Source organism: Ursus arctos, unplaced genomic scaffold (assembly GCF_023065955.2).
Source record: "Ursus arctos isolate Adak ecotype North America unplaced genomic scaffold, UrsArc2.0 scaffold_7, whole genome shotgun sequence".
NCBI classification, from domain to species: domain Eukaryota; kingdom Metazoa; phylum Chordata; class Mammalia; order Carnivora; family Ursidae; genus Ursus; species Ursus arctos.
In genome coordinates, this window is record NW_026623089.1 from 75,186,178 (window position 1) to 75,213,774 (window position 27,597).

General features: G+C 39.1%; 1 long non-coding RNA gene across 1 annotated transcript in view; it reads right to left on the reverse strand.

The window, feature by feature from the left end:
* Window positions 1-11,651: 11,651 nt before the first annotated feature.
* The window catches only part of LOC130543079 (uncharacterized), a 108,106-nt gene continuing 92,160 nt past the window's right edge, over window positions 11,652-27,597 (reverse strand). The window contains exon 2 of the long non-coding RNA XR_008958097.1: window positions 11,652-22,187. This is a non-coding gene — a long non-coding RNA (uncharacterized LOC130543079). The remainder of the gene's footprint in view (window positions 22,188-27,597) is intronic.

Sequence of the window (27,597 nt, forward strand, 5' to 3'; positions counted from 1 at the left end):
TATTTATTTATTCGACAGAGATAGAGACAGCCAGCGAGAGAGAGAACACAAGCAGGGGGAGTGGGAGAGAAAGAAGCAGGCTCATAGTGGAGGAGCCTGATGTGGGGCTCGATCCCATAACGGCAGGATCACGCCGAGCTGAAGGCAGACGCTTAACCGCTGTGCCACCCAGGCGCCCCACTCCTATGGCATTCTGATAGCACTTGGGACCTCACAACAACCTTATGGACGAGGTATATTGTCACCCTCACTTTACAGATAAAGAAAAGATTCAGTAATTGTTCGAGGCACACAGCCAGTATGAGAGCAAGCTGGGGTTGGAGACCAGGCCTACACGATACACGGGCCTCTATGAACACCACGCTATACTGGTCATATTATTTTATGTGTATAAACTGTTCTGAGCCTCACAATACCCCCGTGAGACACATCAGGACTTAGAAAGGTTAAGGAACAACCACCGTCATATAATTAGAATTCAAACCCAGGCTTGCTTACGACGATGGGTAGTTACATAAAATATGCAATTGACTACCTTCAGAGTAAACGACTGTGCCAAGAAAGTAACCTTCCTGCTTTGTGAAAGATTAGTCTCAGTTCTAAGACTGCAAATTCCTTGAGGTGGCTTCAATAATTCAAGAGTTATTCTTTTTCCTCCTTTAAGACCATTTTCTATTCATCATCTGGAAGTTCTTAGTACCGCTTATTGTTGAGTTCACCAAGGGTAGCAGTTCTGAAATAAGGAGATTAATCAACATCGGATTATTTTTTTAAGAAAAAAAAAGCCACAGAAACTATACTGTGCTTCTTATACTGTTTTTCTGTAAATTACAGTACAGATGTCTCTCTGAGGAGCTGCAGTGACATTAGCAGCTCACTTCAGACTGGACATGGACAGGTGATCCTCCACACGCTGAGATATGGAACAGCCACGTCATGATGCAGCAAGACCCAGTGTCAGTGTGGACGGGTTTACCCACAGGATGAAGACCAGAGGGTGCTGAGATTAGAGATTAAGGATAACTCAACATTAGAAAAAAGAAATGAATGGAAACCCTTCTGCTTCTTGAAGGTTGGTGCTTCTGCTTGTCAACTTGGGCCTTTCTTCTTTGCTTTTTCTGGATTTTGAAGTGGCAGGCAGTTTGTTCAAGCCCACCATCCTGTGGCTGACGGGCTGACCTACCTTCCCTCAGATAATCACTGGCTCTGGCTTCCGACCTACTGATGGCATCAGGCAGGATTTTGAGTCTGACCCTGGCACTTGACTCTGTGTTTCCTTGATTTACGCTTTCCCAGAACAGTAGGATTTTTTTTTGTTGCTATTCCTAAACTCACATTTCAAATACATCTTGCAAGGTTCACCAGCTTTAATTCCTAACGTTTACATCCTGCTGAACATTATAGAATGGCTATCAAACCATACACGTATAAAGCACTGAAAGTTCTTTTCACTAATGAACAGTTATTCTAGATTGCTCTTGGACATGGAAAATACTTTCAAGCGTCTCCTTGCTCCTCTCATAATTACGGCAGACGTGCTGGTTTCCTTGAGCTTGTACTGGGGAGTTGTACCCTAGTTGCCAATTCTGGGTCTACTTGTTATCCTTGATGTGGCTCACGCTGGAATACCCAACATAAACAACAGGAATTGACTGAAAAATCTCAGGTTCGGAAATCTTGGGGGAAGAATTAGCTGTGAGCCTAGAATCACAAAGGATCAGTCACTTTTACATCAACTTAGCCTCTCTTTATGCAAGCGTTCTCCACAAAGAGCTCTAAGGATTCCTCCTGAGGCACAATTACCCAGAGCATCTCGGGTTACATCCAGACTCTCAGTTCTACTGCAGGGACTTATAGGACTACCCTTACACACACACACACACTGTTTCATTACAGTAGCTTTTCAATACGTTTTGAAGTTGGGAAGTATGAGCCATCCATGCCAATTTTCATCTTTCTTTCCAAGTTGTTTTGGTTATTCTAGGTGCTTTGCTTCTCTGCATAGATTTTTAGGATCAGCTTCTTAATTTCTACATAAAAGCCAGCTGGGAATTCATAGTGATTGCACTGTCCATTTTCCTTTTTACAGACAGCTGGATATGATTTACAATTTTGAAAAACATATTTTTGCATTCATGTTCATGAGATGTATTGCTCTAGAGCACCCTTTTCTTTATTGATTCTGCCAGGTTTTGGTATCATTTTCATGAGGGCTTCATAAAACCATATGGGAAGTATCGCATCTCCTCTATTTTCTGACCTTGTGCATATTGGCAATGCTTTTATTTTAAATATTTAATAAAATTTGCCAATAAAACCATCTGGTCTTGGAGCTTTCCTTATACAAAGACTTTGACAACAGATTCAAAATGTTAATACATACGGGACTATTCAATTTTCTATTGCATCTTGGTTTTTTAAGTTATATATTTTTTTTTAAAAAATGTATCCATTGCATTTAAGTTTGAATGAACCAGCCTAAAGTTTGTATTCTCTTATTATCCTTTTCATATCTCTATGATCTGTAGTGATGTCCCATTCTATTCCTGATACTGATAATTTGTGTATTGAACCTTACGTTTTGATCAGTGTTTCTAGGATTTTGTTAATTTTATTTAATAATAAAAATGTTTGGCTTCGTTAGTTATCTCTATTGTTAATCTGTTATTTAGTGTATCAACTTCTTCCTTCCTCCCTTTTACTAATTTGGCTTTAATTTGCTCATTTTACTTTAAGCCTGAGTACAGAAGTTTGGGTAACTAACTGAAGACTTTTATTCTTTTCTAATAGCTCTTACCTTCAAAAAGCTTCCTTTGATACTATATATATATGTGCGTGTGTATACACACACACACACACACATATATTAAAGATTTTTATTTACTTATTTGACAGAGAGAGAGACAGCCTGCGAGAGAGGGAACACAAGCAGGGAGAGTGGGAGAGGAAGAAGCAGGCTCTCAGCGGAGGAGCCCGATGCGGGGCTCGATCCCAGAATGCTGGGATCACGCCATGAGCCGAAGGCAGACGCTTAACGACTGACCCACCCAGGATCCCCACTTTGATACTATTTTATCAGCATCTCCAACATTTTAATATGTCATTTTTTAATTATTTAGTTCAAATTATTTTCAAACTATTAGTTATCTACACATATGTAACTTCATTCTCAATTACCCGAGGCTCTTATATTTATTTTAATTTTGTTTATTTCTAATTTAATTCTATTAATTGGTCAGAGATCTACTCTGTATGTTTTCAAATTTTATCATTTAATTCTAAAATATATTAATGTCTATATCATAAGAAAAAGGATACTCTTACAAACCCACAGTACTTTTATCCAAATCCACAAATGACACTGACACAATAATATTATCTAATCTTAAGACTGTATGTGTATTTTACCAGTTACCACACCCGGGTCCTGTAAAAATAAAAACAAACAGAAACATTGGAGGCAGTTCCCACTTAGCATCAGGCACAGTACATGGTTGTCATGGCACTTCATTCTTTAATCTGGGGATGTGTGTCCATCTTTCTTTTGTGACCTAGGCAATTTTGAGGACCACAATCCAGTTATTTTACAAAATATCGCTATAACTCTTTGTCTAATATTTCTCATGACTAAATTCAAATTGTGCTTTTGGAGTAGGGAGCAAGGTGATGTTATTTCTTTCCAGTGTAACCCGTCAGCAGGAATACGATAGCTTTATCTTATTACTAGGTTGGTTTTTTTTATCTCCCACATCCAGTAAAATGTGTATGTCTTATTGTCCTTAATTCTTCTGTTTTCTTACTATTACCACTTGTTTTTTAGGCTCAGGGACAGCTTGTCTGACTTATAAGAATAAACTTCTCATTGATCCTACAACCACTACTGTCCTCTAGATTTCAGATTAATCTAAAATATAACATGTATAATTTTTCTCCTTAGTTCTAAAATTTTCAAAAGTTACCTTATTAGATCAGCTTTTAAAGCCTTTTATGATCTGATCTTAATAAATCCTACCAGTTTTATTTTTTATAACTTAAATGAGCACGTTTATTGAATCTTACTTGCTTCTGTATAAAATTATTTGGTAATTGATACTTTCCTTCTCAACCCAATACAAAGCTCCTTCCCCACCCACTACAAACACTCCCTATATGCTCTTCACTTAATATGTTTAATTACCTCTAAAATAAACTTGTTGCCAATTTCACTCATTGAAGTCTTAGCCATTTGTCAAGGCCTATTTCAATTACCATCTCTATCATGAAGTCTTTTTTTTTTTTTTTAATCTCTCTGGTTATTTTTTCCTGAACTATTATGTTGTCCAAATATTTTATGAGAATTATTACATAATACTATTATTCAATCAACCATGAAGTCCTTTTGTGCCGAGGGAGGCAGTATGGATGAACTCGTGGTTGAGAGAATGTGGCCTGAAATAAAATCTTCTCAAATTTGAAAATTTGAAACTGAGGACTTCTAATCCCAACTACATAATCTTGACAGCTCCTTCACTTCTCTGTGCCTTGTAGAGGTTACCTAACACCAAAACTCCAGTCAGGATTAAGGCAGAAAACAATTCTTGTGTTACACAGAGCCTGGAACAGAACAGCATTCAGTAAAAATGAACTATCATTTTTGTGATGGTTCTCCCTTGACACCATCTTCACATGCTCTCTCTTCTCTGTTGCTCTCTCTCCTCTGCCTTCCCATTCTGACTTTCTTACTTGAGAAGTTATTCTCAGGGCAGTCTCTGAAACTCTTGCTGCCCAGATTCCATTCTAACCTTCACTGACACTGCCATGGTCCTTCCGAAATACCAGTCTCATCCTGCTTCTCAAGTACCCTCTTGCTTAAAATCTTTTAGAGCATCCACATGGCTCATATGGTAAAGCTAAATTTCCTCATGACTTGGAACATCCTTCCTGTTTTCACTCTGACTTCACTCTACAGTTACTCCACTGTTGTCAGGTTTCTGAATTTTCTATGGGGCTTCACAAGATTTGTCTTTGCTGATGGACCTGCCTTTTTCTGCACTGCCATTTTAGAGGCATGTTCATTATCCCTCTCTCCTACTAAATTCAGTGGGGGAATCCTGCCCACATTCAAGGTTTCAGAAAACCTCAGCTTCCAGATCATGTCCTTTGAACTATGTGAAGCCGAACACTTTGCATACCACATACCTACTGCTAACAGAGAACCTACAACTTCACTGTTTACTTCCCTTTCTACCCTTACTAGCTACTCATAAACTACAAGATAAGAACTGTATCCAATTCAACTTCATATCTCTGGTCTCTAGTACATGTAGTATGGTGGTTTGACTAGAAAGCTCAGTATTTTCTGAATGAATAAAGAAGTAAATATTGTAGTTAGTAATGTAACTATCATTGTTTTGGTCGAGAAGAACTAAAGAAATTTGATTTTAATTTCATCAGAGGGGGGCATGCTTAATGATATCCTTACTTAGACTCAGGTTTTTGGCGTCCCTCGATCTGAAACATCACTGGCTATCATAGTAGAGAAGAAAAAAATGGTAAAATATATGTGGGAGTTTAAAAGCTGTCCCTGGAAGGGACAGACACATTGGCTGTTCACATGTCACTAGAATGGCACAATTCTACTCTGTCCCCAAAGGAGGAGACCTAGAATATCACAGAACAGAGCTACCCTGTTATAAAGTCACCTATTACCACATTAGACTATGAGCTCCTTTTGGGCATAAAACACATTCTATGAATCTGTGTATATTTTTTTAAAAAATGTTGCCCATAACAATTATGCAGTGCAGGTTTTTGTAATAAGTGAATAAATAATGTCACATGGATCCTAAACATCACTGCAAATAATGAGATGATTTCAGACAAAAATATATATATTAATAGGGGCATGTAGGTGGTTCAGTCAGTTAAGATCTGACTCTTGATTTTGGCTTAGGTCACAATCTCAGGATCATAAGATTGAGCCCCATGTCAGGCTCTGTGCTCAGTGGAGAGTCTGCTTGAGATTCTCTCTCTCCCTTTCCCTCTACCCCTTCCCGCTTGCTCACTCTCTCTGTCTAAAGAAAAAATTTAAAAAATACACATATATGTATATAATTAACTAGTTCTAAAAGACCTCATTTAATTAAAGTGTTCATTGACTGAATTCAATTGGATTTCCCACTTCTTTAAATTTCTTCACTTCCAACAGGGGAAACATGAATTGTATTCTATGGACCCTCCCCCAGAGTGCACTAAAAACACTCTGAGATTTTGCCTGAGTTCTTCCTCTGTCCTTATACTCTGCGTAAATAGTTGAACTTGCTACCATTGAATATTCCTCTGTCCTTATACTCTGTGTAAATAGTTGAACTTGCTACCATAGAACACTGTCATCCACAGACGCTCATCACGTGGGTGGTTTCAGAGCACTTACTTTCTCCATGGGAAGTCAGATGCCATGTTTTCACACCATGCTCTTTATCTGCAGTGTGCGTGTTTTCATCCTTGCTGAGCACAAACCTCCCTCTGACATAACAGAACTTTCGTGCACTCAAATCTATTTCTGCAGAAAAATTATTGTTGCTGAATACCCACTCTGGGTTCCTTGCAGTGGCTGTCAGGTTCACATTTTTGACCCACTGAATGAGTCCGGAGTGGGCAGAACCTTGACCCCACTGAATTAGTCTGGGTGGATAGAAACTTGACCCCACTGAATGAGTCTGGAGTGGGTAGAACCTTGACCTCACTGAATGAGTCCGGAGTGGGTAGAATCTTGACCCCACTGAATGAGTCCGAGTGGGTAGAACCTTACGGAAAGTGGAGTGAAAGATATTTCAAAGTATTAAGCCTAAACATTGATGCTGCATCATTACCGTGCTGTGACAGGCTCTTCTTGATATAAAACCCTGAAAATGTTCAAGTTATTCAGGAGATATAAAAAGTATAATAAGAGGAGGAAATTATAACATTTTCCCTAAATGTCATGTGTGAATGTATTATATAAACATAGAGTAATGCAAAGAGGAAAAGTAACTGTTAAGCACTTTTTTCCCTAAAGGTAGACTATCCTGTGAGAGTCTCCTCTTTCTGACATTTTATTCTGGTGATTTAATTTTAAAATGACATGGCTGTTATGTCATTTCTGATTCTGCTAAGTAGTCAGGCTGCACACAAAGCCAGTGATAACATGAAGAATATTATGATTTTTGTCTCATTACAAGTTCACTTTTAAGTATTTGGAGTTAAGTTATAGTAGCTTGGTTCAAGGAAAAATTGGATAATAAAAGTTCTTCCTTCTTCCCCAATAGGGTCCTCTTTTCTCTTTAATAAAACTCGTTTCCTTCTGGGGACTTGTATTCTGCTCGGCTCCATTCAGAATTGGGGAATAATGACATAGCACAAATAATAAGCTTGAACAAAGAGACATGTATAAAATTTACCATGCAATATGTTAAGAACAGACTATTTTCAAACACAGTTTGAGCACTCAGAGAAACTGACTTTAGTAGTCCAAAACTGAACCTCATTAAATTCTAATTAACATTACATAGAAAACATTCTCCAAATACAATTCGTTAAAAGTAAAACCACAAATAAGAACGTTAATTTTGTAAACCTCAATATATCTGGAAATTATAGGGGTGCCTACAGTCAGGTAAGCATCTGCCTTTGGCTCAGGTCATGATCTCAGAGGCCTGGATGGAGCCCCACCTCAGGCTCCCTGCTCAGTGGGAGTCTGCTTCCCCACCTCTACATCCATGCCCCCACCCCACTCCTACACTTGCACTCTCTCTCTCTCAAATAATAAAATAAATAAAATCTTAAAAAATGCATATCTGGAAATTATAAACTGTATTAATCAGTGATTCTTACGTTAAAAACCAACACATTACAGGTATTACGAAATAGTTAGAATTGACCATTAAGGGAAATCTCTACAGGCTATAATTTGAGAAACAGAGGAATAAAATTTTACTCTATATATTCCATACAAATTTACTCTTTTGTATACATTTATCAGAAAATCATTTATTAAAAATATGGATAAAGAGGAGCACTTGGCTGACTCAGTTGGTACAGCATGGGACTCTTGATTTTGGGATTGTGAGTTCAAGCCCCAGCTTGGGTGTAGAGATTACTTAAAAAAATAAAAATAAAAATAAATAAGAGTTTAAAAAAATACATGGATAAAGAGTTAGATGTTTTTTTTTTTTTCTTCCAGAGCAACTGGGCAAATATCAAAATCAAGAAAGAAGAAAATAATAAATGGGAAAGCTTGAAAAAAAGAGAGGATAAAAAAGGAAAATAACATTCAGTAAAGAGAAATAATAAAACTAAGAGCTGGGTCTTTGAAAAGATTAATTAATAATTAACAATATAGATCAGCCTGTGAATCAAAATTGATTAAAATAAAATATAAAAATATGGAAATAAATAAATACAGAAATTAAAAGGACAAATCCAGAGCTAACAAACTGACAACAAAATAAAATATTACTAGTTACATACAAATAAATTTGGTAATATTTGGCCAAATGGATATATCACTGAAACAGAATAAAATGCTACGGTTGTTAAAGAAGAATTAGGGACTTCTAAAAACAGATCAATAATCTTTTAAAAAACTGAAATAATGAAAAACACCTCACTATCTCAAACCAAATACACAGATATTTTTCAAGGATTTTTTCCTAAGCATTCATGAAATAGAATCTCTATATTATAAAAAGTACTCCAGAGTACACAAAAGAGATAGAAAACTGATCAATTCATTTTATGAGATTCAAAAAGAAAATTATAAGCCAATCAATCTCATGATAATGGATTTACACATTCTAAGTAAAGAATATTTATAAAATCTAACTGCATAATACAACAGGATCAAATTAGTTTCATATCAGAAATATGAGAATGATTCAGCATCAGAGAATCTACCAAGTCACAGTAATGATTAGGTAAATGATAATATTTTATGATTATGTAATATTTCCAGGAAAAGCATAAGAATATCCTTTACATCTTTATGACAGAATATTCAGGAAAGTGAAATAGTAGGATAGCTCATTCAACTGATAAAACAAATTGATGGAGCAAATTTCCTAATGTTAACAGAGAAACTTTCAACTTATTTCTAGTAACACTCAGGGGTGCTATGGTCTGAATGTTAGTGTTCCCCCACCCATATGCTGACATCCAAACTCCCAAAGGCGATGGTGTGCCTAGGTGGAGCCTTCGGGAGGCATGTAGGTCATAAGAGTAGCATCCTTATGAGGGAGAACAGTGCCTCCTCCAAGAGGCTCCAGTGAGCTCCCTAGACCTCCACCATGTGAGGATACAGAGCCAAGGCACAGCTACGAAACAGCAAGCTGGCAGCCCCCAGAGCTGTGCATGGTACCTTCCTGCTGTTCCTAGCCACCCCATCGGCGGTACTCTGTTACAGCAGCCGGAGCGGACGGAGACAAGGGACACAGCAAGAAGGCCCACTTCAGTACCTGCTTTTGTTTTACAACCATGAACAGGAAAAACGAATACAGCAAACCTGTTACTCCTACTCAAAATAATCTATAAATTCAGTGCCATACCTATAAAAAATCCCAGTGTTTTTTTAAAAACTCAACTCAATAAAGCCAATTTCTGAAGGTATAAAGAGCTACAAAGAGCTAAGTTTAAAAGGACAAAGAGGAAAGGACATAAGCATTTCAAAACAAATGAATTTTTTGGTAAACATGATATTGGTTGAAGAACAAAAAAGCAAAAGGATGGAACAGACCAATGATACATAGAAATCTGAGATACAATCAAGGTAACACCCACAAAACATGTGGAAATAATGTATTGATAAGTAGATGGTGTTAGAGAAAAAGTATGCTATCCTTTTTACCTTATGCCATGTATAAACTGTGCTCCTTGATGAAAACCAAGATATTTTATTTTATTAACAACTTAAAGCCAGACAATTAATAAAACCAAGAAAGTAGGGAAAACAACTCCTGGAGAATGTAATTTTAACGAGAGAAATGTCTTCTTAAAGAACACGCGGAAAGCACGAGCCATAGAGCAAACTGTTGATGCGTATCACTACATCATTTGTAAGGATTTCAGCTCAATCAAGGGCACAAGAGACAAAATCAGCAAACGGATGACAATCTGAAAAAAGGCATTTGTGGGACTAAGCCAACAAATAATTCACATCTATTAAACTGAATCATGTCACACTGCCATCTAATTAGAATCCACTCAACAACCACAAACAAGGCAAACATCAGAGAGCCGCGTAGCATCAAGTACTGGCTGGGATGGACAGAGGCAGAAAACAGTTCTCTTGGCAGGAGTGGAAAAGTACCAGGAAAGGCATTTTGGAAAGTATCACTGAAAATTTAAAATGCATATATGCAATGAGTCAGTGATCTGTCTTCTAGATACAAATCCTAGAAAAATTCTGCAGAAGTATATATTAAGACAGGTACAGATAAAAAGACATTTATCAAAGCATTGATTGTGATAGCAGAGAGTTTGATGAAACTCTGCTTTCCGTAATGGGGAGACAGACAGATAGATAGATAAAAAACATGGTAGAGGCACACTCTGAAATTTTTCTGTAAAATACAGCAGCAAAAACGATGGAGAGATATGCACATAGCGATACAGACAGACCTTAAAAATAAAGAGTTGAATGAGAAAAAGTAAGGACATAAATATGACTTGTTACATGGTACTATTTACTGTTAACTGTTAAATACTAAAGTTGATCGAAATACATGTAATCACAAATAACACCACCTACTATAAAAGGGCATGTTCATATGCAAGGCATATGAATGGTTAGAGTGATTTGGTCGAGGCAGATGGGGTAATTCTTATGAATCCTTTCATTGAAAACAAACTACATCAAGTGCACAAATTTTCACGGAGAAAAAAGCTATTCTTTTTTTTTTTTTTTTTTAAGATTTGTATTTATTTATTTGAGAGAGAAAGAGAGCCCGAGCGGGGAGGAGGGGCAGAGAGAGAGGGAGAAGCAGACTCCCCACTGAGGCAGCCTGACTTGGGGCTCAATCCCAGGACCCTGAGATCATGACCTGAGCCAAAGGAAGACACTTCACTGATGGAGCCACCCAGGTGCCCGAAAAAAACACTATTCTGAGTGGACACCCTTGTACGGATTTGATTGAAGGTACTGGAGGGAATGTCAAGGCAGAGGAGTATGGTGCCTGGAAGCAGGAAGCTCGTAGACGGCTTTTAGCAGAATCCAATGTCCAAATGGCTGAGAGTACAAAAACTGAAATGTACAGCCTTGGGAAGGTGGGCGCACAGGAATGCAGATTTCAGTCTATATCTTCGAGGAGGAGCTATGGTCACCAGACTGGCTATGATCAAGCTCCAGTCTGCTCAGGGAAATGTCAGAGAGCCATCCCCAAAGGACTGCAGGCCAAAGGCTGATGAACTGATGGAGGTTGACCCCCATGCCAGGTAGGTCTCTAAAACACACAGAATGACAAGTTGCAACAGCAAGGGCCACCCCTCAGCATAACCCTGAAATCCCAGGAAGAAGGTTTTGCAAATTTCTGTAGTTTCTTACACGGAGGGAGGAATGCTCTCTGTGAACTCAGATTACTCTAGAAAAATTGCTAGTGGGTACAAAAAGCTATCCTAGAATCTCGCCAAATGAATTATTCTTTTTTTTAATAATAACTTTTTATTATGTTATGTTAGTCACCATACAGTGAATGAATTATTCTAATGGAATCAAACCAAATGGATCCCATGTTAGAAACATACCAGAGTGAAAGGCGGACACTAGAATCTAACCAAAGCCCTCTCCTCCCATCTAGTGACGAATCTGGAGAATGCAGACTTAAACCCCCAGAATGAGAGTGAAATGCAGAATGCTGTTCCGAGGTAGATGCCATGTGTTAAAAGTTCAGCCCAGAAGAATGCAGCCAGAAGTGCTGCAGTGACTTTGTCTCTAAAACACAATCAGAATAACTTCTCAGCAAACATTTGCCTAACACGGGACATTCCAGAAACCGTTCCTGCAAAACCTGTAGGAACCACAGAGTTAGTTTGATGAACGCATCTGGACACCGAATGCAATACACACACTTTCCCTCCACACAGTCATTCCGTCTTTCTCTTACTTCGTTTTTGTTTTCGTTTGTAACCAAATAAGGTCTTGCTGAGGATGAACTCTGTGCAGAGCACTCTAGCTGACTGTTCTCACATAAGCTATATCTAGAGCTTTCTTGGCAATATTTCCATTGCTTCTGTTTGGCTCTTTCCCTGTCTTGTGAATCTCTATGAAAATGGCAATTTAGCAGAGAACTGACCTTTTTCCAAATGGCTACTCTAATTAATAATTCGTTCCTTCATTCTAATAATTCCCTACTGTTGAATAATAAATAATTCGGACTCACATTAATATGGAAGGATACTCGTCTTTTTGTGATTATGAAAACCTAGAGGCTAAATAATAATCAGTAACTGTTAAATAAATCATACCTTCCATATAATTAACAAAATCATAAAATTACATTTTTTATAACATGTGAACATGCTCTTGATATAGTAAATAAATAAAAACCAAGACAGACTGCTACATGAATAGATTCTATAATATGTAAAATGTATGTATGGGAAATACAGATGCGTCCATAACATATATGTACATACATATATAGTGGGTAAAGCATGTAACTGAGTAATATACATTTGTATAAAAAAGGATAAAAGTGAATATACAATAATGTTAAAACACTGATTTTCTCTAAGCTGTGCTATTATGAGTGATTTTTGGACTTTTTTGTTACTTTTTTCTGTTTTTCAATAACAGGTATATATTAATTTTAGAATGGAAAAGAGAAATTTGATGCCACCTTCTGCAATCAATCCATCTTACAGGAGATGAAAATTAAGGCCCAAAGCCACATGGGCAATTATTGCAACAGCCAGTGCTTGAATTCCTGTCTATTGACCTTGTGAGCTGCCGGTTCTCCAAAACCAGGCTGTGAGCTCTGGCGTTTGGATGTCTGGCTTTGTGATCCTCTTCTGCATCCATTCATTATTGGACATTTTCCCCTGAAATACTAATAAACATTGTTCGATGCCCCACCTAGCAGCTGCTTTTCAGGGGATGGAATAAAAACCGTAACTCACAGCATTTCGAGAGTCATGAGCTATTGACATCCCTAAGAACTGCTGCTAGCTTAAATCAAACACAGTCCCCTGGAAGGGACAGCTCTCCAGAGACTCTTCTTTAGCTCTGAGACCTGCATTTCACAATCATTCGAGGCACCGTTAAAAGCAGAGTGTAAAATCGTTGAAAACTCACTTGCTGTTTTCAATGTATTATTTATGCAAGAAATATGTAATTTGGGGGGAAAAGTGAATCTGAAATCTGAATAATTTAATATACACATCTTTGTTAAAAATTTTAAATATCCTTTCCCACTTTAGCCATTATTAAGTGAAATGAACTGACAGGCTGGAAGGACAAGGAGAGGAAACAAAAGCAAAGATTATTTACTATTCTTTGCCTGATGGAGAGAATTGTTTCGCTGTTCCACCGAGCACTTTATTCTCTTGGTTGTAAATTTATGTTACTGTGTGGGCTCCCTGTTTCAGCAGCACCTCTATTTTGGACAGAAACCCTGTCTCAGGCTAAGATCAGGTACTGGAGCTGAGGGGTAAGTAAGTATATTAAGTAATATAATATTATAATGAACTGCAGGTGAGTGAACTGGAAGTCCATACAGCTCAACTGAAATACTGAGTGCATCAGAAACAACAAGTGGACAGCCGGAAACCAGAGCCCATGCCTCCTGCCATATTATTGTTCAAACCACTATACGCTCGCTGCTCAATATTTTTAAATTTCTGTAACTTCAAAACCCAGAGAAGTAGAGTACTGATAACAAAAGATGCATTTCAGCAGCATAGACAGAGCATGAAAATCAAACATTTTTTAAAAGGTTCAGACTCCTTTTTCTCTCTAACAATATACATTTTTAGAAACAATTCTAATAGCGTGTTGAAGACGTCTAAACACTTGACAGTCACGCAGAGGCGGAGAACACTGTGAGGTGGGTGGAAGGCCGGGAGCTCACAGGTATGAGTTCGGCATACTACAGTGTTCTCAGGCGTTCTGCTCCTGGCCGGGCGTGGACGGGATCTGAGATGGAATGAGCAAGCAATAACAACTATATTTGCCTAAATATTAGGACTTATGAGGTCATAGCCCTCATGCGAGAAACCCAGGGAAAATCGTCAAGAAAGAAAACATCTAACTGTAATGACGAAGGTGGACCATGAATGAGAGGATTAAATTTTTCTAGGAGATGCGTAATTCTACGTGACAGAAACGAGAGAGACGCATTTTCTAACGGAGACATCGTACGAACTGAAACAATGCGTACGCACCATGCGCATCCACTATAACCTCCGTGTATTTTCACCGGCACTGGGCGAACATGTGCTCCATTCCCCTGCTGTGCCAGCACAGGCTACAAACAGGGAGACAACACAGATCTAGCGCTATGCTTACAGAACTCAGATTGTGAGCAGAGATGGATATTAGACTAATAATCGTACAAGTGGGTAGTAACAAAAATCAGTACTCCGAAGGAAACAACTGCTTACTATGAGAGCAGATAAGAGGGAAACAAAGTTTAGATTCACGAGTAAAGGCAGGCTCCTGAAGACTGAGTAGAAGTTAGCGGGTCAGGTGTGTGCACGTGTGTGTTGGATGTGTGATGGGGGGCTGCCACACTTGGGGCAGAGACAACATTCCCCTGGAAGGGTGCCTCGCTCAGGAGGCGGAACCCGGCCTGCTGGGAGACCAGCTCACATCCCGAGTCTTCTGAGGCTGAAATGACAGGCAGAGCGCAGACAATGCAAGACCCCATGGACCATATGGCAATTGTTTAATGCTGTGCCTAGTGATTAGGAATTTCTTAAAATATTTTTTAAAGGAGGGTTTATCTAAGTCATAGTACAGCTAGTTATAGTGGTGCACATACAGACCTTTCCTGGAGGACAATGAAATTCTGTGGTGGGTAAGCAAATCAGTAATTCATAAACTATGTAGCCACTGCCAAATCACTTCCCTTACGAAAAAGGGAGCAACCCACACCCGGACATACATTGTCACGTCAGCCATAGGACTTGTCCCAGGAGGCTGCGACTCCCCAGTCACACCAGTACACTTTCAAATGAGATAGGAAAGATTCCTGGAAATAGCAAGCTATTGGAGGGTCCTAGGATTATCTCTTGTGATAGGTGAATTTTGACATAAAAAAAATATAATTCCATCATTTGATTCCCTGAAAAATAAAATTCAAAATAATGTCTACTAATTAACCCAGGGTACAAAACAGGAAAAAGGTAAAGCATAGTTTGATTTGTTAGCCTGGAACGTTACAAAATATACTAAGTTTTGATGTATAAATAGATGGGTGGGTAATCAGAATGTCTATGGTGACAAAGGAACGACTTTTGAGTCACATTTTTAGCTGTGAATAGGATGACTAATAGCTTTGACTTGCCCAAGAAATGTGCAATTTATTCCTGAGGTCTTGCCATAATTTTTAATAAAGCCTTTATTCTCAGAAGTTTTGGAATCCAGACTATAAGTTGTATGGTTGCTGTGATGGTGAATTATATGTGTGTTTTGCTAGGCTACAGTATATATACGTATACATAGCTATGAACATATGACCATTTGGACAATAATAATTATAATAAGAATACTAACTATATTGCTACTAACTGACGATTCCTAGTTGCCACAGTTTGTATTTACAAAATGAGGAAAATAATTCCTACCTCAGAGTCTGTTTATTATGAGTGTTAAATGAGGTCCATTTTGTGTCTGGCCATTCTGTATACAAAAATTTAAAAATGAAGTTATTTTTACAAAAAAAACAACAACATAAGTAGAAGAAGTTTTTCTCCATATATACTGAAGCCAGATATACATCTCTTGGGTCAAAGATCTCAACCTTCAGTTTATGCTCCTTCCATGGGCTTCTCTCTATAGGAGGTCTGGTCCTCTTCTGGCAGAAGTGGGGTGGTGCCCCCCTCTCAATCTCTCCCCCTGTCTGTGGCAGGGTCCCCTGGACATCTCCCCCAGGACTTCTATTCTCTTTGTTCTTTGTTCTAAAAGCATGAAGTGCCATACTCAAGCCTTAAGAAACATGTCTAACAAGGGCCCAGAGAGAAAATTTCTCTCTTCAAAAGCTTCCAGAGGTGCATTTTAGTTCCTAATGGATTTTGAACTAAGAGTAGCAATAAAATCCTCAGCTAAAAGCTCAAACATAAGCCAGAAAGTACTGTTTCCTTAAAACCATAAGCACTTAAGGCTATTTCTAAAAATTCTATTTGATAGAAATTTAGCCAATTGGCGAACTTAATCACAATTGGTCAATTTCATATAAAATATTCATTTAAAAAGTTCATCCTCTACTCCATGGAAAGCACTTTATTTAATACTTAGGGGTTCAAAAAAAAAAAAAAAAAAAAAGCTCAAGTCATGGCTCTAACTCCAAGCCCTAAGTTCAAATAAGGCAGAGAAAGACTGGTGAAAACCACTGTGATATAAAATAGATGGAAATAAATGCCAAGGGAGTCGTGAAAATCAAATTCAGTGCTGTTCAGAGAGAGATGATTTGTGGCTGCAGTACTTCATTATGGAGATGGCATCTAAGTTGTACCTTAAAAAGTGGGTAAATTTGAATGTGTGGTGATGATGAAGAAGAAAGGTATCACAGCTGGAGGGCACTTTCAAACCTGAGAGTCAAGAAATGAAGGGAACTTATGGGAGAACCATAGCTCAGTGTCACTTAGAACCTGGAAGCATGACAGAAGGGGTAGCGGGGCCCAAGGCCATCTACCTCGCTCCTGGCATATGTCCGCAGGGTGGGTTTTCAGGAGGTGACAGAAACTCAGCTGAGGTTCTAGTTTTGTTTTTGTTACAGCTGATACTACTTAAAGTGACTACAGAAAGATAAATATGGCGACAGTGTTTGGAACGGCCTGGGCATTTGAGTCTTATTAAAGAACTGGTAGGCTTCTTTACAAGTCCATGTGACACAGAAAATTTGAAGGAGGAAGATGTCAGGAATGGTGAGAGGAGCAGTGATTTTGTAAGACCAGAGACACAGAGTAAAAAGAATATGGAAGGGGAAGAACTGAAAGATGATCTCACTGTCGTAATCCTCAGTGAGGGGGATAGTTTCATCTCAGAGGGCAGTCAGGACAAGGAACTGGTGAGTTTTGTGCAGGGGACGGAGACAGTGGAGAGAGAAGAGGAGACAAAGGAAAGACACTGAGTCATGGCATTTATAAAGTGGGAGCATTAAGGTAAGACAAATATGCAATATGAGAATTTTAGAAAGTAAAAGGAGGATAATATCTACAAGTTTTTGAAGTAGAGAGCTTCACAAAAGAGAAACACACATTTATTTGCCTGTGGTTAGATGCAAAGGGGAAACATTTAGTCATTTTTTTTACTCCATCAATTTGTCTTTATTAATCAATGGCTTTCTAACGTTACTTTCAAGGAGTGAATTTATATGAAAAAAAGTTCAAGTCATCTAAAATATTCTGAAGTTGCTTTTTGGGAGGTATTATCCTCTAAAGTATAACTTTTATTTTACACGTATTTCAATTTTGAATATTTCATTATTTCTTGCTAAATTATCACCCGTGTATTGAAATGGTCTCTTCAAATGTTTGTAAATATGTAAATGTGGAGATATAGTGGTCTCTTTTTTCTAATATTTATATTTATTTTCATTATATTATCTAGAACCTTCTAAGCAATGTTAAATATCAATGCTGATAGTAAGATACTTGCCTTGTTTTTCTTTTTAATGTTTTGTAAATCTTCACTTGCTATAAAGGTTGCTCTTAGCCTCTTTCAGTTTATAGCTATATTTTATAACTCTTTTTTCCTAGACTGATTTGATTAGTGATTTTATCAGGTAGGTAGAGATGGTTTCTGTTTTTTACTCACTCTTGATATACGCTGATATAATATTACATTATCTCATATTTGTTATATTACTTCACATTTCTTGTACTTGTATTTTGATGGACTTTGGCGTGTCTTCCCCATATCCATACTCCATGTTGCAACATCGTAGTTTCTCCTGTTTAGGTACTAGCACGGACATTCTCTCTCCACTGCTCTAAGAACAGGATAAAAGAATCAAATGTAGAAATCAGTAATGTTAGCACTTTGCTCCTGTAATTTAAAAGTTGAAGCTCTGAAAGACCCAGAGCATTAGCAGTGATTTAAAAAAAAAACAGATGAAGAGATGGTGCTTTCATTCCATAGCTAAATGAGACTCTGGAATAAAGGAAGTAAAAGATTTGCAGCGAAACACTGAAAAGTGTCCTTGGGAAAGAGGTCTTCCTATCTCTGGGTCAGTGGAACTGTATGGTGCAGGGTAAGCAGCCTAGGGACGGCCAGGACAGCGGAGAGCCCACAAGGGGCTTCCGCTCAGAGGGGAAGTGTGCCTTGGCTCTCAAAGTCTGAATACCTATGTGACTACCTGCGTTTTCCTCTGCAAAGGGTTCCGTAAGTAAGAGCAATAAACAAATACTGGTCAAGAGAAGAAATCTCTGTGCATATGAGAGAACAGAAAGTCATATTATAAATATACAAAAGGTATTCAGAAGTTGAAGCGAAGAGAAAGGTCAACTCAGAAGGACAGATGATCTGCATAGGCAGTGGAACAAAGGGGAAGTGACAATGGGCAAGAAAACATAGTATGACAAAATGTACCATCTCATCAGAGGTGAGGCGACACCAATTCATTGACATGAAATAGTTTTTCACCTGTCAAATCAATACAGATATAAAGAATTTAAAAAAATAATGACCTTAACTCCTGGCAAAATTGGAGACTAGACTCTCCAATGACCTTCGTATGACAAAACAAACAAATCCTGGATAAAAGCAATGTTTAGGCATTGTTGGTTTTGCCCCTGCTTCCCCGGACCCCAGTGAGGAGCAAATAGACCAGGTGATCCTAGAAATGCAGTGTTGGCCTAAAGGCAATCACACTGATTCCTGATGTCACAGGACACAGAACCTGGGGAAGTGGGGGGGGGGGGGTGGCTACAAACAGAATTCCAGCTGAGATTGTGACCTCACAGGACAATTCCCAGAGGGCGGATTGAATCCCAGATATCTTGCAAATCCAAATCCCCCTGAAGCAAGTTTAAAAGATCTGGGGAAGAAAGTATCCTCCAATCAGGCTCCTGGGATTCTACAGATTTCAGTTAACTAAATATGAAGTTACAACAAAACTCATTCCAAGTCACAAGGAAACAAAATACTGTTAAGTATCAGCAGCTTGCAACAGAGTGAGAGCCTCCCAGATGTAACAAATACATATTATCTCATATAAAACAGAAAAATATTCAGGGGTGCCTGGGTGGCACAGAGGTTAAGTGTCTGCTTTTGGCTCAGGGCATGATCCCAGCATTCTGGGATCGAGCCCCACATCAGGCTCCTCCGCTAGGAGCCTGCTTCTTCCTCTCCCACTCCCCCTGCTTGTGTTCCCTCTCTTGCTGGCTATCTCTATCTCTGTCAAATAAATAAATAAATAAAATCTTTAAAAAAAAACACATAAAAATATTCAAGAGAATAAAATGTTTATAATACATGAATGAGCTACCACTAACACATAAAAAATATTTAAAATAATAGGTATATGTGAAAAGGATGGACATCTAAAAATAAAGATTAAACGTTTGAAATATAACGAAACTTCTCAAACGGTTTCACCATTGCATCAAACACCACAGGAGACAGGACTGTAAACTACAGGAGAGCCATGAGAAACTTACTCAGAGTTGGTCACGGGAGCATTAGAGATGGAAAGCAGCAACGGAAGGGGCTGTGAAACCAAAGGAGCAGGATGAGGAAACGGTACAGCACAAAAAGGCCATCATGACAGCCCTGCTGCCTCAAAGCTTGGAGAAAGCCATGCGCACTATCAAGCAGAGACACTAGAGATGCCACAGCAGACAGCGGAAGAAGGGATAAAAAAAACCCCACAGTTAAAGACATGCTAGAACAGAAATGCAACCTATGGATGGCGGCCATCCATGGATGCAGCTCCCCTAACGAGTTTACCATGGCAACAAGGAATTGCTTGTGCGAAAGGCACCTGTGTCACTGACAAGCTCGATGGTGCCCGTCCTCTCCAGGTCAGGACTAAGATAAGGAGATGAAATTACTGAAGCTGCCTGACCGATTGACTCAAAGGAGGATAAATTCAAGAAACCATAGAGGCCAGGTGGCAACATTGAAGCATTAGGAGAAAGTCAGCTTCAATCATCATAATAAGTGGCAAGGTTAGAGTAGGAGTCAGGCGCACTTGACCTGCATGGAGCTCTGGAGACGGGGAACACGACATGTTTATGGGCGAGATGGATAGATATCCAGCTAACAAGGGTGTTTTCAGTCTATCCAGCTAATATAAATGAAGATTCTGTGATCATGTGGCTGAGGAAGCCAGTCCAGTAACGGTCACAAGAGCTTGCTGTCTGGTTCCCTGACCTGTGGTTTAAGAGATACATAGATAAATGTCATGAAGAAGGCCAAGTGGAAGCCTCTGGAGCCGAGAGAGGAAAGAAAAAAAAAAAAAATCCCATCCTGGAAAGAACTGCAGAAGTTAGCTTACACTTAAAAACCTACAGAATGCAGGAATGGCTGAGTCTCACAGCACAGCGTTCTTATTTCATTCGCTAGCCCGGTCCCTGCACAAGCCAGACAGATCCTTAAGGATCACAGTGGCCTTTTGCAAACTCCGAGTAGTAGCCCCATAGCATTTATGCACCAACTTTGCTAAAATATATGAAGATTGCCTCATGAACATGCTAGGTGGCCACTGATCGAGCAAATGCACCCCTTTCTATCCCTCTCGCAAATTAAAACCAGAAACAGTGTGCTTTCTCATGGGATGGATGAAAGTATACACCTCTGGTCATTTCTTAGGCCTTTATTATTTTTCCAGCTCCTGTGACACTATAGGCAAAGGAGACAAGGATGACTTGGGCCTGCAACAGAATGTCATACCTGGCTCACTGAAAGTATAGCATCATGTTAAACAAGCCAGGTGAACCAGGTGGTTAATACATCGGAGACCTTAGTTAGACACCTGCCCTTCAAAGGCTGAGAGAGAAACCTTATGAAGATTCCTGGTGCCATCATGTGAGTGCCATCATGTGAGTGCCTGCTGCCGTAGGACAGCAGTTCGGGGCATTCTAGTAGACCCTCTTCAAGGAAAAGGTTAAATACTGCATCTCACCACTCCTGCTCTTAGATAGGGAGTACAATATCTTGAACTCTCGAAGTCATCAAAGAAGCATATTAACGGGAATATTACTCTTACTCATACGCAATGTGTTTATTTTTTTAAAAATGCTCCCAGGTTTGAATGGTGTCCAGGATAGGAAACAGTGTATCTGCAAGTGAGGCTGTCGTGTAAGCAGTCCGCCTAGCCATATGCATTGGCAAACCTAGGGTATTTGTGGTGGAAAACAAACAATGACTCTGAAATTTATGGCAAGTCCAATCAGAGGACCACAACATCGACGCCTATGGTACTATAGTGAGCCTGTGACATTTGCATCAGAGGGTTAGACACTTCTCCCAAGGCAACAGTGGGTGTGCTATTGGGTCCCAGCAGAGATGGAGAGACTGAGTGGTGGTGGGGCTGAACTGGCCCATTGTGAGCTGGCTTCTGTCAGACCCACTAGGCCATAAGGCTGGGCCATCCCAGCATCAATCCATGGTAAGATGTATGTGGTGAATGCATGTAAAAGTTCGAGTGGGTAGCCCAGACTCTCATGCCATCCATCATTATTACAATAGCCCCTCTCTTTCTGCTCCCAACATGGCCATATGGGAGGTTTCTCAGCACTGGCTGATGGAGGAGGAGGACTGTCAACCTTCACACATAGGCTGGCTTAGTACCTGGGCACCTGGACTATGGCTGCATTACAGCTTCACTCACAGCGCTCCCTAAAGACACCACTCCCAAAGGACATTTCTGCAGGCAGTGTACACACTTACCTATTTAGTATGCAAAGAGAACTAGCCTCAATTAGAATGGGTGCATGACTGGTCAAGGACTTGGTTGTTCAGAGGCTTGGAAGGAGAATAATTGGAAGATCGAGAACAAAGCATGAGGATGAATCTGTAAAATTGGGCATAAAATAGGAAGGTTAGTTTTTGTTTTTGTTTTTTCAAGTTCTATGCAAGTTCTATGCTCATGTCAATCAGAGCACATCCGCTATAGAAGAAGGAAGGACGAACCAAGGAGACACAAGGACTGGGCTAGTAGACATCAGCCATCAGCTATCACCACTACCCTAGTAGTACTAGCACAACTAGTACATGAACAGGCTGCCCGTGCTCGCAGGAGTGGAGGCCATTCATGGACGCAGTAGCACAGAGTCCCACTTGCTAAGTCTGATGTAGTTTCTCCTGCAGGGAAGCATTCAACACTCTATCAATGGAGCTCAACTGTGAGCCCCTGATATGGCAGTGGCATTCTCCTAAAAGACCAACCAGACAGTTGGTAGCAAATCGACTTCTGTGAACACCATTCTCCCTGGAAAGGGCAATCATTTATGTTGACAGTGGTAGACACATATTCTAGGTATCAGTTTATCTCTCCTTCCTACAAACTACTTTTCTTGCCACACTAGCTAAGGACTTTGAGAATGTTTCTCTTATGAAACAGGATCCCACATAACATGGCATGGGACCAAGAGAGACACTCAGAGTGAAAGAGCTATGCCATTTGTCCTATAAGCCACCATTCCTCTCAATGCCTCATCAACCAGAAGCTGCCAAACCAACAGAGCAATGTGCTACTTACTGCATGTGTAGCTGAGGTGTCAGCTTAGAGAATGTACCTTAAATATGTTTCTCTAAATCACTTACCATCATATGGGACTGCATCTCTGACAGTTAAAATGTATGGGCCTGGGACTAACATGAGAGTCATCTTTTCTTTCCATCGCTCCCAGTGACCTGCTTGAAGTCCTTTTTCCTTTTCTGCCATATCTAGGCTTTATAAAATCTGTGGTCCCTTTCCTCTAAGCCTCCACAGTGTATGGTAAACACTTCCAGGATACACGGAGAGCCCACAAAATGTCAAACTATGGCTGTGGCTTGCTCACTTTAAACTCCTTGTGCCAAGTGTCCACCATGAAAGGCTCGTTAGAAGGAGGTAGTACTTCTATCAAAAAGAAGGTATTGCCACCTGGCAATCCACTTGGGCATCTCTTCCAACCACCTTGCCAAGATTTGATGACACATAAACAAGTGTGGTAGCTATGAATTGAGCAGAGCAAGGGGACACATGGCTCACAATCTTTCAATCTGCAGGTCCAGATGACCTAATAGAGAATTCCCTGGGACAAGTCTAAGTGCTCACCAGACCAAGAGAAGCCTAGGATGGATGGTGAAAAGAGGAAATATTGAGTATTGGGCATGTCTTGAGCAGTTTCAATGGTCTTTCAATTCTTTCATTACAGTAACCACTTCCCTGTCCATTTCCCCCAGGATAAGAGGACAGACGGAATCCGGGAGGATCTGTTCTCAGGACTTGCAGGAAATGAATGCATCCTGGCTACTCTGGGCATGCGCTATAATGATGATCTTGTACAATGCCTAAATCCCCTTCCTTGGGGCTGAAGCATCCACTTCCTTAGCTACTGAGAGTTTATGCAGCCAATATCCCTCAGCCCTGTCCCTCTCCAGACTCTCCCTTGACTAATGAGGGCTGCTGTGCCCTAGGTTACGCTCCCCAGTCCCTGCGACAGCCAGCATCCAATGTCTGCTTGGTGCAAGTGACCAAACCCAGTGCCCCTGCCCCCTGCACAGCCACCCTCACTCCAGAACTCCCTGGTGGATCCCCTGAGGCTTCGGTAGCAATGACACTGCAGCTCATCGTCCCCCTTTAATCACCACCGCTTCCTCAAGCCCACCAGGGTTTGATCCTGAGAGCACATCCCACAAACTTCCTGCACGTAAATCTCTCTTTCAAAATCTGTTTACCCTGTGACAGAGATACACCTCATTCAAGAATAAGATTTAACGTAATCAAGAAATCATTTCTGCCCAAATTGATCTATAAATTCAACTATAATAAAAATATGAAAGCACACTGAGAAGAACCAGACCTATTTTAGAATGCATTAATAAGACAAAAGTTTGAGAACAGTCAAGACAGTCCTTAAAATGCAAAATAAGGAGGATTGGCTCTATCAGATATTATATGTAGACATGTACATTGAAAGATAAAGAATAACTTAAAAATTAAGTTAACTTAATACAATTATTTAATACTTATAAATTTTTATAGAGAAAACAATTATAACTTGATGATAATATTTTGGAATAGCAAGGCACAGTCTTTGTTAGGAAAAGCATTTGGGCTTAGTTCCAATTCTTCATATTTGATCTGTGGTGCTGAAGATCACACCATGCCTGTAATTCGTAAGTGCAGGCTAGCATCAAAGGCCTCTTAATACAGGGGTGGTAATGGGAATGATACGTAGATACACACAGATATTGGGGCAGGTCGAAGGGATGCAGAAGTCAAATGAAGGAACTCCTAATGGCTATAGCTGGAATAAGCCGATCAACAAAATAAATAAAGTAGTATTGGATTCTAAGTCGAAATATAAATGTCCATGATTCACACTGATATAAGTAAAAAATTGAGTAAACAAATGTGGGAGAATAGACAAATCAGTGCAGCACAATTTAAAATCATTTATGTGGGGCACCTAAGTGGCTCAGTTGATTAAGCGACTGCCTTTGGCTCAGGTTGTGATCCCAGCATCTTGGGATCGAGCCCTACGTCTGCTTCTCCCTCTGCTCCTCCCCCTGCTCGTGCTCTCTCTCTCTCTCACTCTGCATGTTCTCGCTCTCTCTCTCAAATAAATAAATCACACTTGGAAGACATTCCATAAAACAAATGATCAATAGTCCTCAAAATGCCAAGGTCATCAAACCTGAGAAATCCCCAGTCATGAGGAGCCCAGGGAGTCATGACAAAAATATAATGTGGCATCCTGAATGGGAGGCTAGACCAGAAAAAGAACATTAGGGAAAAACCAGGAAGTTTGAATATAGGTTGTAGTTAATAATCATTTATCAGTATTGGTTCACTTGTACTCAACTAACATAAAATAACCCTAATAAGGATGTGTGGTACACAAGAATTGTCTGTGTTATCTCAGTTTTTCTGTAAAAATAGTTTATTTTTTATGACCCACAATGTCTTTTGGAGCTATTATAATATCAATGCATTCTTAAGGAGGAAGTTACTGACTTTTTTACATCATAAGTTTAGAAGTATAACCTGAACAGAGTTTCTCATAATTAATATCAATCAAATACCAAGAGGCAGCTTTGGGGCATCATTCATAGATTTCCCCCCTTTTTGAGGAGAAACAGTGCCACAGAAAATAATAAATGGGATTCTACATAAGAATGCAGTCATTGATGTCATAAATCTACATATGGCTAAAATTTTGAAATACTATTTGGTTTTAGAATGGTGAATTCTGGAATATATATATTTCAAATAAAAATCTACTTGTAACTGACTTTATGAAAAGTCAGGGCATAACTAAGTGAACATCTACAGAGTTGGTAGAAAGTTAAGTAGACAATATTTGGTTTATTGGTTCACATGTAAGCATTCCATTAACCCTTTACTGCATGCATAAACTAGTCAGTCATCCTCTCGGCTTCCCCACTGATTTGATTCATATTTCAAGAATTATTATGGTGTTCACTAAAACAACTGCTTTAAGTCACTAAGTTTAAGGTAGTTTGATACACGGCAAAAGATAAAGGGAACACAAGATAAATTGCCGTCCACTTAAAAAAAAATATATATATATATACACATATATGTGTGTGTGTGTGTGTGTATATATATATATATAGACTTCATTTTCAGAGCAATTTTAGGTTCACAATAAAATTGTACAGAAAGTACAGAGAATTCTCACATACCCCATGCCCTTCCCAGCACACACAGTCTCTCTTCTCACTCTCTTGATAGTGTTTTTCACTGAGATGTTTTTAATTTAAATTAAATCCAGCTTATCAATTATTTCTTTCATTGATTGTGCTTCGGTGTATCTAAAAAGTCACAGCCATACCAAGGTCATCTAGATGGTTTTCTTATTTTCCCTTCTAAAAGTTTAATGATTTTGCATTTTACACTGAAGTCTATGATCCCTTGTGAGGTAATTTTTGTGAAGCCTGGAAGATCTGTGTCTACTTTGATTTTTTTCATATGTAGAATTCCAGTTGTTCCGGCACCATTTGTTGAAAAGACAATATTTTCTCCATTGTATTGCCTTTGATCCTTTATCAAAGGTTGGTTTACTGTATCTGCGTGGGTCTGTTTTTTCTTCTTTATGTTCCATTGACCTAGTTGTGTATTCTTTGCCAATACAACACCATCTTGATTGCTGTGCTTTATAGTAAATCTTAAAGTTGGGCAATGCCAGTACTCCAACTTTGTTCTTGTTCAAATTTGTCTTGGCTATTCTTAGACTTTTACTTCTCCACATTTACTTTAGAATCAAGTTTTCAATATCTGCAAGATAACTTGCTGGGATTTTGATTGGGATTGTAGTGAATCACAGATTAAGTTGGGACAAATGGACATCTTGACAATATTGTTATCCTATTCATGAACATGGAGTATCTCTCTATTTAGTTCTTTTTTGATTTCTTCTTTCACCAGAGTTTTGTTGTTTTCCTCATACAGATCTTGTACACATTTTGCTAAATTTGTATTTAATTCTTTCTTTTTGTTTGGTGCTAATGTAAATGGTATTGTGCTTTTAATTTCAAATCCCATTTGTTTATTGCATGTATATAGAAAAGTGACTTTATGTATCAACCTTGTATCCTGCAAACTTGTTCTAAAAGCTTACTGGCTCCAGGAGTTTTTTGTGGATCCGTTAGGATTTTCTACACAATCATGTTATCAGCAAACAAAGAGAGTTTTATTTTTTCCTTCCTGATCTATACACTTACTTCCTTTCTTGTCTTATCACATCAGCTGGGAATCCCAGTATGATGCTGAAAAGGAATGGTGAGAGGGACATCCCTACCTCGTTTGTACCTGACCTCAGTGGGAAAGCTTCCAGGTTCTCATTATGAAGCCAAATGTTAGCTGTAGGGTTTTTGTAGGTATTTTTTATCAGTTGAGGAACTTCCCCTCTATTTCTGGTTTGCTGAATTTGCTGTGTATTTTTCATCGACCTGGACTCCTTTCTCATTTCACTTTTGCCACTGGTACAAAATGAAGATGGAAGAGGAGTCACCGCCCAAACATATTAAATGATAAGTATATGAAGTCAGAACTTAGGTCCAGATTTAAAACAAAGGCCATACTAACCCCATATATGTTGATTACCTTAAAACCTGTTTCATATATACTATCTTACTTGGGAATGAAGTTATGAAATGCCTATTTCCTTTAATTTATTTTATGTAACTTATGTTGTGCATTAATCTGGAAAGTTAATATTTGAATACACTCTTAGGGCTTTAAGAGCTAA